Source organism: Podarcis liolepis (assembly GCF_965112155.1).
Source record: "Podarcis liolepis genome assembly, chromosome: 6".
In the NCBI taxonomy this organism is placed as follows: domain Eukaryota; kingdom Metazoa; phylum Chordata; class Lepidosauria; order Squamata; family Lacertidae; genus Podarcis; species Podarcis liolepis.
Window position 1 is genome coordinate 64,607,727 of NC_139559.1, and position 12,046 is coordinate 64,619,772.

A 12,046-nucleotide genomic window follows, 5' to 3' on the forward strand; every position below is an offset into this window, starting at 1 on the left:
GCATTTTACCTGTTAAGTATAGTTATTACAGATTGGATTTACATAGCTCTCCACCTTTACAAGTATCCTTTTGAATTTCACCCTGCTTATTCAGGAGATACCTTACTGTGCAAAATTACCCCTTCCTGAGCAGGTAGAGGAAGGGAGATGAGAGAGAAACAGGTGAGGAAGGAAATGGAAAAGTGATGGATGGTGAAATATGACTAAACTATCGTTTCATTGACAGATTACTCTGACAGCTGTGTAACATGTACTGAATGTATAATATATAGCGCTTGTTTGACATGAGTTGGCGAAAAGCTTCCTCAGAAGTTCCATTTTAATGGCTTGTGTGTCTACACAGTTCCTGCAATATGGCTATTTCATTATTCTCTCTAATAGCTGTGTCAGAGGGTGAGTGCCAAAAAAGGACCAATGAGGAACAAGAGGGAGTTATAAGCATGTCCATGGATATCACAATAATAATACTAAAAGCCCCACAAAACACTCTAATGAAGACCAAGTGTATGCAGTAGCCATGGAATGTTGAATATCATTTGGAAAAAGGAAAACAGAAAAGGGGAGTCATTGAATGGAATGTCCTAGAACAGGGCATGACTGAACAGAAGAGTTGCTGCTAGGATGTGAAAAGAATACACTACATTATTTTCTTTTGCAGCTCCCACTCGTCTACCTTATGCCTATTTATCTAGAAGTGTACTAATGATGCTTCTTCCTCATCTTTGGAAGGTAGATGCTGAATATACTGGGGAAGGATAAGTAGAACGGCAGATTATTATCACAGCAAAAAAGCCATGAAAGTATCCTCCCATCTAAAAACACACACCACACATGTGTGTTGCCAATAATTAAAGAGCGGTGCACCTTTTTAAGACAGACGAGAGATGTGTTATTATCCAACAGCTGGCAAAAAATAAGCACAGGTCTCATTACTGCACCAGTAGGCATTATTTTGGAGCTTATCCATGACAGCACTCAGGTCCACTAATATTATGGCTTGCCCCAAGAGCATCTGTACTTCAGGAAATGATAAATGCTTTGGTACATTTTCATCAGCTCTTCATTATTCTCTGAAAGATGCAATTTTTTATTTTTATTTTTGTACCTGAGCACTGTGAAGAAAGAGTAGAAGTCTCCTTAATATATTTCATGAAGATGAGCAGTTAGTACCTGGTAATAGGATTTTCCATTCATAAGAAGCTATAAGAAGATGAGAAGAGGATGCTGGATCAGGGACAATGTCCCATCCAGTCCAAAATCTTGTTCTCACAGTGGCCAAACAGATACCTGTGGGGATTTAGGGCACCTGTGTTGAACCAAAGGTGAACTATTCTGGAAGTTTCACTAGCACCATTTTGGTAGGCAAGATAACCCCACGATTAATTGGTAGTTGTTGAAGCAGTGAGCTCATATATTTCTATATTCACTTGTTTCAATATAAGCTAGTTGGCTTGCTTTGGTGTTATCCTTATTTGTCTACCTGGGGTTCTGGGCTCTGAGCCCAGAAAGGGGAGCTTTCTGTAAGGTTTGTATTTTCCATCTATGCCCTCATCTAGGCAGATGAATAATAATAATAATAATAATAATAATAATAATAATAATAATAATAATAATAATTTATTTATATCCCGCCCTCCCCAGCCAAAGCCGGGCTCAGGGCGGCTAACAACAATCAAATAATGCAACATTCTAAAAACATTTCATTATAAAAATTAATTAAAATCAAATTGATGGCAACCATTAAGCAAAAATTCTGTGCAGATGAAGTGACGAAAAGTGTTAGGCATCGTGACGTATGCTGCTTTGTGTATAAACAATGTGTGCACATTTCCTTGGGCATAGACAAGCCAAGGAGTCTGCCACATGGCTGCCGAGGAGAAGGGCTAAACCTGACAGGCTGATTTGCCATGTCCTTACCTTTCTTAAGAACGCATTATAACTGGCCATTCTGATGTCTTTGGCATCCCTGCACCCAGCCAACCCCACGAGCCCACCGTTGGGTCTACAGTACAGAACAGCAGTGCGACCAGTTCCCCCGCACAGGACGCTTCCCGCCTTCTTCCCAAAGCCTATAGTATAGTTAATGCTTGTTCAGCTTTGGGAAAGAAATGGGAGGGCTCTAGGACCCTGCCAGAGCCCTGACACCTCCTTCCTAAAGACACTTACCTGACTTTGGGAAAGCAGCTTGGGGTGGGTGGCATCAAATTTTGGCCTTGCACAGCTCCCCCTCCATATGACCAAGGTCTGCCCCTGCTATGGGAAGCCCAGAAGCTGGACCTGAGCACAACAGCTCTCTTCCCACCTGCAGTTTCCAGCAACTAGGATCCAAATGCATAATGATTATGAAGGTAGAACATAACCATCATGGCTAATACCCATTTATTATTTTATTTTATTTTATTTTATTTTATTTTATTTTATTTTATTTTATTTTATTTTATTTTATTTTATTTTATTTTATTTTGTATTTATTTATTTATTTGATATACCACCCCATACTTAGAGGTCTCAGGGTGGTTCACAGAAAAGATCAAAATAAAAACAACGAAATATAGATAATCAAAATAAAAACAACACAATAACATCCTGATAGCGTCATAAAAGCTACATATTTTGTCAACAAGAAATGCATGGGCCAGTCACTGGGATATTGGATTTTCAGATCCCAGGCTGTTCAAATCCTTGAACAACTAAAGATACGGGGTGGATTTGGTCAAGTCATGGCATCTCCTACCCTCAGTTTCCCATCTTTGAAGTACGACTAATAGTGGTGAGTACCAAAACACTGTTGTGGGGCAAATAAGCTAACAGCTGTAAGCACTCAGCTAGATATATCTAAAAAACTAATTACTGCTATTGGATGCAATTCACATTTAAATCAACAGGAAATATGACAATTAACAAAAAATAAATGCCACAATGATAGATAAAGGAATATAGTCATTTTACCTAGCACCATAAAGATGCAGATTACATAATGCAAGACTGTAAAGATACATAAAATCAATCTTCTTTCATGCAGATTCCTAATGTAGCTGGGGGGGGGGGAGGCAGAGCATTTTATTTCTAAACTTCCTATCACAACCACTATTCCGAAACACAGTTCAATCAATAATCAGATTGATTATGCAATACAAAATTACATATAGTTACATGCAGACATTTGCTTCTCCATTCCTTTTGGCAGAGGTACATAGTTTTGCACTGCATCAGAGTTGACTCTATTGCATGACCTATCAAGTGTGACATTACATTATTATATATTGACAGAAAACGTCAATATGGTTGATGTTAGACAGTGTAAAGAGAGGGTTTCAGTGTGCTACCTTTGTAGTTTATAATAACACCATTGATTTATAGTTCAGTGACACAGTTTTCAAAAGTTCACAGCTAATTTGCACAGATCTGCATTGGGCCATGGAGCCCAGTGGAAAAGAAATGCAGCCATGGATCTGCAACATTTGATCAGTTGCTGAAGAGTTACGACTGAGTCTTGATTCATTATATTAACTGCAGACCCACTTTCAGATTTGACTATGGAATATTTGTCATTCATTTGCAGTTGTTGTGCTCTTAGTAGCTACCATTTTTCACAGCCAGTTTTTCCTTTGCAGTCCATCTTTGTCAAGAGCTTTCAAGCAGGTTCTTTCTCAAGCAGAAGATACTCAGCTCTACCTCTCCTTCAAATCAGAACCAGTGAGGGCAGTAATGGTCCTGTGTGGGTGTCTGGAGGTGATTGGCGGATGGATGGTGGCTAACAGACTGAGGCTAAATCCTGACAAGACAGAAGTACTGTTTTTAGGGGCAGGTGGTGGGTAGGTCTGGGGGACTCCCTTGTCCTGAATGGGATAATTGTGTCCCAGAAAGACCAGGTGTGCAGCCTGGGAGTCATTTTGGACTCATAGCTGTCCATGAAGGCACAGGTCAATTCTGTGTCCAGGGCAGCTGTTTACGAGCTCCATCTGGTATGCAGACTGAGCCCCTACCTGCCTGCCAGAGTGATGCATGCTCTGGTTATCTCCTGTTTCGACTACTGCAGTGGGCTCTACGTGAGGCTACCTTTGACTACAATTAATCCAGAATGCGGCAGCTAGACTGGTAACTGGGAGTGGCCACCGAGACCATATAACACCAGTCCTAAAGGATCTTCACTGGCTCCCAGTATGTTTCCGAGCACAATTCAAAGTGTTGGTGCTGACCATTAAAGCCGTAAATGGCCTTGGCCCAGTATACCTGAAGGTGTGTCTCCACACCCATCACTCAGCCTGGACACTGAGGTCCTCCTCCGAGGGTCTTCTGCTGGTTCCCTCACTGCCAGAAGTGACCCTACAGGGAATCAGGCAAAGAGTCTTCTCAGTAGTGGTGCCCTCCCTGTAGAATACCTTCCCTTCAGATGTCAAGGAAATAAACAACTATTTGATTTTAGAAGACATCTGAAGGAAGCCTTGTTTAGGGAAGTTTTTAAGGGTTGATGTTTTTATTATGTTTTTAGATATGTTGTAAGCTAAATTATTATTATTATTATTAGTAGTAGTAGTAGTAGTACTAGTAATAGTTGTAGTAGTAGTAGTAAGTGAACTTAACTGAAAAAAGTGCTGAATTGTCAAAATGATGTAAGGAGCACAGATAAAGAGAATTAGAACCTACTGCAAATTCTGCATGCAGAAGACATGATTTAAAAATAATGTTGTTGTTTTAAAAAATGGTGGGTTGTTAAAGCATCTTTTCTACTGTGGGAATATCAGTTGGTCATCCAGGGAGACATGAGTATAAGCAGAACTTCAGACATATTCCTGTTTCTGTGTGAAGATATGTAGCTATTCTGTGGTTTTCCTCGACCAGCTTCTCCATCTGTGGGTGGGGTCATGAACCATATGTCCATTAGTAAGACTGAAGCCAAAATATATTACAGACCTCAAAAACTGTCCCAAGTGTACTGTGAAAAGAACATAGTTGGAAAACCATGATAGAGACTTGCTTGTCCAATGGATAAATAGTCCCCTGTGTGACAGAATAAACTCAGAATACCTGGCAGGTATATGCTATCATGATTTATGCTTGCACTTCATAGCTAAGATTGCTGCCTGAGAGACTAGGAAACACTTCCCTAAGTGAAAATCAAAGTACCCCTCTTGGCCCCCAGGCAAAAGTAATAGTTGCTATTTTTTTTCCTCCTTTAACTTTTCCTTTACTGCAAAAGAATAGTTTAGCTTTTTGTTATAGTATAATGTCTTCAGTCTTTTCTGCCGAACAGTAGAAAGCTTGGGATTTCCAAATCATCAGAACACACAGAAATTACTGGAGTTACTGAACAATAGAATGCTAAAAATGAAATCACAAAATGTTCAGTGTGAAGATCCAATGTAGTAGATTTTAAGAGACAAAGGTCACAAATACAAGTGCATGCTGTATTCGCAGTTCTACGAATCCTGGAACTACACAAAACTTATTTCAGGGCCCAGCCAAATCTAGCATCTTGATGAAAAGTGTTGCATTGCAGTATTGATTCAAAAGAGGAGTCCCAAATTCCACTGACTGAACTCAAGCAGCACTGTTTGGGCGCAATACATAATGACACACTCTATATTGTCTAGGATCCTAAACCATGAACTCATGCAAGGCGAAACTGAGACTGCTGTTTGCACACGTCTGCCTCAGGAGAAAATGGAAGACTGCGCCTTCAGGGATGAGTAGCAGCAGGGCGCACCTTCTCAGCATGAGTAGCAGAAGCAAAGTCAGTTCATCCTCAACAGCTTGGTGGCTGATCCCTCCTTTCTCCACCTTCTAGCTATGTCACATGGTATTGTGAACAGTGCTGAAAACAGCTTCTGCCCATTCTTTGAATTTATGGGGAAAGATCAAAAGGCTTTAATGAGTTATTGTGAATGTGCCCTGCTTCTCTGAAGCAGCTTTATTCCCATGAAACGGGTCATCTTGTAGTGTCCGGCAAATTGTCAGGTAGCCCTATGTAATTTGCAGAAATTGAATTATTAATTCATAATTCTCAGAAAGCTTACCTTTCTGCACCTTTAGCCTTTTCTACAGCTTGACTTGGCTTTCTTCCTCTCACTCTTTTCTTCCTTTTCAATTTAAATAATAAATGGCCACTCTTAGTCCCTTCATTTTTAAATTGTCAAGCAAGGAGAGACTACGACCTTCTAACATGCACTTCTCCAGTAGCAAACCTGTTGCTGTTGCTATGGTAAAAGGTGGTCCCCAAATGCTGAACCTTGGAACTGTTTACAGTGAAGAAATGATTTCCCATAAAGAGAAGCTCTGTAAATCATCAGACAAAGAGCTCACAAATAATTACAAATTAATCGGCTCATCTGAAATAGGGCTGGTCATGGATTTATGGTGCAAGGGCAAGTAGGTCGCATTGTGTCACATACATAGGGAGAACATAATAAATGCATGGCCATGGCAGGTCACAGATCGTAAGAAATAAATATGCACCAGACTATTTTCTAATGAAAATCTTTTTTAAATGACTTGTTGACATAACAGGCATTAGGAGATGGGAGCTTTCAATAGAAGGGACTGGAACAATTTTGTTTCTATGCTTGAATTGAGTTCTGTGGTCTTCTGAAATGCTTAGTGTGCTAGAACTACATATTAATGCTCTGATTAGGAAAATCTGGAATATGCTTCAGCAAGTTTTGCATCCAGAGAAGAAGCATTGTGGCAGGAGAATTACATACTAAGAGTTTTAATCTGGGTTGACATAATGTCTTAGGATCTGCCCAGCCTATGATGGTGCAGGCTCTTTCTTAAGAATATGGAAGAAATCTTTATTGAGGGAGAAAAGAAATTCAAGCTCAGCAACACATAATGAGTCCCAGAAGCTGCTGTGGTCAGGCTAGATGACAAGAAAAGGGGTGCCAACATTGAGGAGCTATGGTCTACATTTAAGGAGTCCAAGGTCAGGGCAGGGAGTTTAAAACTGCAGGGAAATGTCTGTGTTTTCCCAGTGGGCTGGCTCACACACTCTGCCATGCTTTTAAAGATGGGGCAAAGTGAAACTACTACTACTACTACTACTACTTCTACTACTACTACTATTAAAATTGTTAGTCATTTTATCTTGCCCAAGGCAACCCAAAGAGTCTTACAACCAACCAACCAACCTAGCAGACAAAAATATCCGACCCATTTCTAAATGGCCATAGATAGTTAAAAGCCAAATACTTGGTTGCAGAGGAAAGTTTTTTCCTGGCACCAAAACATATATAATGATGGCACCTGACAAGGCTCCCTGGGGAGAGCATTCCACAAACAGGGAGCCACTGCAGAAAAAGCTAGTTCTCATGTTGCCACCCACTCTCTTGGAGGGGGCACATGACGAAAGGCCTCAGACACAGACGATCTCAGGGTCTGTGTCAATTCAAGTGGGGAAAGTTGGTCCTTGCAGTATTGTGGTCCTAAGCCATTTAAGGCTTTATAGTTCAAAACCGGCATGTTGAATTGGGAAACTAACTGGCAGCCAGTGTAGTCAGACCAGGATTGGTGTAGTATGCTCAAACTATCTTTCTTCAGTGAACAACCTGTCTGCTGAATTCTGCACCAGCTGAAGTTTCTGAACCGTCTTCAGAGATAGCCTTTCTTATAATGCATTGCAGTAATCTAGCTCCCGGAGTCAATATCACTGGTGTACTGTATATAGCATGGTTTACTAGACTTTACGACAGAGTGCAGTATCCAACAAAGTCACACTCAGTAGAATCACAACTAGGAAGGGTGCTGCTCTGGTCCGTTCCTCCTTACAGGCTTCCCATCGGCATCTGGCTGGCTACTCTGACACCAGGATGCTAAAACTGATGGGCCATGGGCTTGATCTAGCAAGGCTCTTCTTAGGTTCAGTGAAGACTCAATGAAAGTTTTAAACAGGGGGGCGGAAAGCAATGCTGCTTGAATTAGCACACAAAATAGCTTTAAAGGCTCTTCAATTAAGCATATAACTTAGGCATGGTGGAGTTTTACCTTTAGGTGCAATGCTGTGCAAAAAAATAAAAAAAAAATCATTCAAGCGTCTCAGCGGAGAATGAGAAATCATGAAGTATGAAATCGGACCAAAGTTTCATTCTTCTCTTCTTCTTCTTCACAGGATGCAATTGTTTAACAAATGACATTTGGTAATATATGTAATTGCCGAGTTTACTGCTCATTACTTCTTTTTAAAAAACAAGAAAAATAGTAAGAGGTCTTTGATTTCCTTAAATAAGAAAATAATTTTCATTATAAAGGTTAAAACAAAATAAGTGATCTTTCTTTCTAAATTTAATGGTTTAGTTCCTGCTTCTGTGTGATATTTAAATTTTGTGGATTAGCATTTCAATTACATCTGGGCAGACTTTTCAAAAGCTGACTTGAAAGGTGAACTGTTAATTTTACTCTGTAAAATGATTTCCAACCCCTCCCCCTCCCCACACATAATGTTTTGTTGAAATCTCTTGGAATCTCCTGAGATAAATGGTGTCAGATGTAACTTAGCACAGTAATTTGGTTTCTATTTGTGCACCATTTTATGTCATGTACTACAGTTCAACCTTTCAGTCCAAATGGTCTATGGAGACATCCAAGGCAGGTGAATGACAAGACCTGTGCTTCATTCTCTTGTGGAGCTGTCTGAGAAGACTGACAGGAAACTTAAGATAGTGCAAAATCTAGTGGCTCCGTTCCTGCTGGGGGTGGGGATGGTCACCAGTTTGCAATGCTCCACTGTTGGAACTACATTAGACACAGGTTCTAGCTTTAACCCACATTATCTTGAATTAGATTTGATTCATACCCAATTTTGGCACTCTGAAAAACTGACCTATTTGGCTTAGACTAACTTAGAGATTGCTCAGTACAGCCCAGGTAGTCTGTGCTGGTTTATTTACTCCACCATGTTGAAAACTGGGGAAATGGCTATAACACCCCACTTTTGACAGAAATGGATAAAATTTGCAGGTGTAGTAGTTTCTGCAGAGTCAATAAAGTCTGCTAAACTACAGGGGGAAAGGTTCAGTGGTTTTTGTGCTGAACACTTCTAAAATGTGGTTTTCCTCACAAAAGTATTTCTTTAAAAAATTAGCCAGAATAGGATGAAAATTGCAGGCAAAATTGATATTTCTGAAGGCATGAATCTAATCAAATTCCAGAAGGCTGGGTGCAGTGGTTTTCTTGCAAGGACAGATGTTACAATTTAAGGGTGGGTGAAAAAGAAAATGTAATTTACGTGTTTTGTGGGAAATTAATATGAAAATTGTAGATGTGAGAGGCATGTTCCTGAGCAATAAACCTGCAAAATTTCAGACAAATGGATGAGCCCAAAGTTACTAACAAATTTAATAAATAATAATAAACAAACAGTAATGAATGAGGTAAAGGTAAAGGACCCCTGGACAGTTAGGTCCAGTCAAAGGCGACTATGGGGTGCAGTGCTCATCTCAATTTTCAGGGTGAGGGAGCCAGCGTTTGTCCACAGACAGCATTCTGGGTCATGTGGCTAGCATGACTAAACCACTACTGGTGCACAGAGGACTGTGACGGAAACCAGAGCACATGAAAATGCCATTTACCTTCCCACCGCAGCAGTACCTATTTATCTACTTGCACTGGTGTGCTTTTGAACTGTTAGGTTGGCAGACGCTGGGACAGAGCAACGGGAGCTCACCCCATCACACAGATTTGAACCACTGACCTTCCGATTGGCAAGCCCAAGAGGCTCAGTGGTTTAGACCACAGCACCCCTGCTCCCTTACAACATAAGGAATAAACAGTGACACAACATAACTTATTTGGAAGTCCTACTGAATTCAATAGATTGAGTGCAGAGTAGATACAGATAGGTTAGGTTTGCATTATCAGTCCCCCTACCTATGTTCAAGACTGTGTTTGTTCTTGTGTTCCTGTACAAATTGTTAAATTGAGAGTAACTTCCTTATTGTTTAATCCATGACACATGTTTGAATATTCACTCCTGAACTATAGAACCCTCTTTCCTTGGAGAATTCCTTAATCTGTGGGGATTTCTTTTATGAAATCAAAGTTTTATTTTTACAGAAACATTAATGTTGAGTACTGGTTTTAGTTTTAGTTATAAACTGCTATAATTTCCCTCTTTCTTATTATATGTTTGTTTCATTCTGATCGCAAATTGCCCAGAAAACTTCAATTAAAGGGTGGCATGGCATGTGAATCTGACAGGTGAACACGAAAATAAAATATATTGTGGTACGACTGGTTCAGTTATATTTGCAGTGGAGAGGTTAGTTGAACATTCACAGTTGTGATGTGGTTTAATTCTAGGCCATGAATGATTAAAAAATGCCACAGGACTGTACATATTTTCACCTAATAAAGGGCAAGCAAGGTACAAACACATGTTTAATTAAAGAAAGTCTTTAATCTTTCCCATCTAAATATGAACTTGATACTAAGGGAATAATGGAAAAGCTCAGGGTGCTTGCGAGAAAGAGGAAATGCTACCTCTGGAGATCTCATAGCAGCTGATGCCATTCTTATTTTCTATTCTCTTCACAATTACCCTTTTGACAACTCTGGAGACAAGATATTTTATCTTCCCCTCATTCCATAACTCTAAGGGAATCCAGGAGCAAATAAGCCCATTTTGTTTCTAAGGGAATGAACACTCTCAATGGTCTGTTAAAAGTCAGCCACTTCCCAGGGTAACAAAATTACATAGAGTTCTGATGAAACTAATCTCACCTGGGCTTAAAGCAGGCACACATGAAGCTGGTTTTTGAAAAGGAAGAATGTGTACAATGAGGGGGGGGGGACCCCAGCATGATGAGAATGATATGAGTTTGATGTGAGATCCATCCTTAAAATGGATGGAAAACTCATGTACCTTGATACTAGCAACACTTCTCTTTTCACCCAGGTTGTTTTCTTATGTGTTACAAAATATGTCATTCTGTACTTAGCAGGTGAGATCCTGTTAGCAGCGCTGCCAATGGGTGGGCTGGCAGCACACAGGAAGGCCTTCTCAGTGGTGGCCTCCAGGCTGTGGAATACCACTGTGATATCTCTTCCAATCATTGTATAACGCTTAGAGATTAGTAAAGGCACATGTCTTTTGGGAAGAGATGTGGGAAGACATTTCTTCCCCTGCTGTTCTGCGGTTGCAATTTGATTACTGTTTTCATTTGTTATTGATAACTGTTGTATCTGAGGTTTGTATAGTGGTTGCATATATGCACTTAAGGGGAAGGTGGGTTGGAAATGTATGCAATAACAAATAAATGAAATGAAATTGGCTCTGCAACTTTGTGACATGCCGAGTGTGATGGTGCAAATTTAGAAAATTGGTGCAAGTTTTGATGTTTGTGTCTATTATTTTAACTTTTCGAAAGGCTTAAATTGTTTTTTTAAAAAATCTTCTTGATAAATTGATACATTTATCATTTGCAAAAAGAAACCAAGGGGTTGTTTTACAATTAAGCAGTGCATAAATTTTATGAAAGAAGTGTGGGTTGAACAATGTTATTAATTATGATGTCTGATCAAGGGCAGATTAACTATATGGGTGTGATCCTAAAGCTAGCCAAAGACTGGCTTGGAGAAGATGTTATTGATGGTTCAGTGGAAGAACAGCATTTACTCTGCCAGATGCTCCTCAGGACATTTTACATATCACTTGGGAAGGCAGGTGAACTAATGCCAGTGTACTGGAAGAAGCAAAGATCACCAGTGTCGAAGCAATCATTCTTCAGCATCAACTTTGCTGGACTGGTCATGTTGTTTGGGTGCCTGATTATCATATTCCAAAGCAACTACTCTATTCCCAACTTAAGAATGGAAAGCATAATGGCAGTGGACAACAAAAGAGGTTTAAAGACACTCTCAGGGCAAATCTTAAAAAAAAAAAAAATAGTGTAAACACCAACAACTGGGAAACACTGGCCTATGAGCACTCCAATTGGAGAATAGCCTCTACCAAAGACATCATGGACTTTGAAGAAGCATGAACTCATGACAAAAGGGAGGAACCAGGTATGAAGGGGGCACTGGCCTGGTGGAAGACTGACTATATAGCATG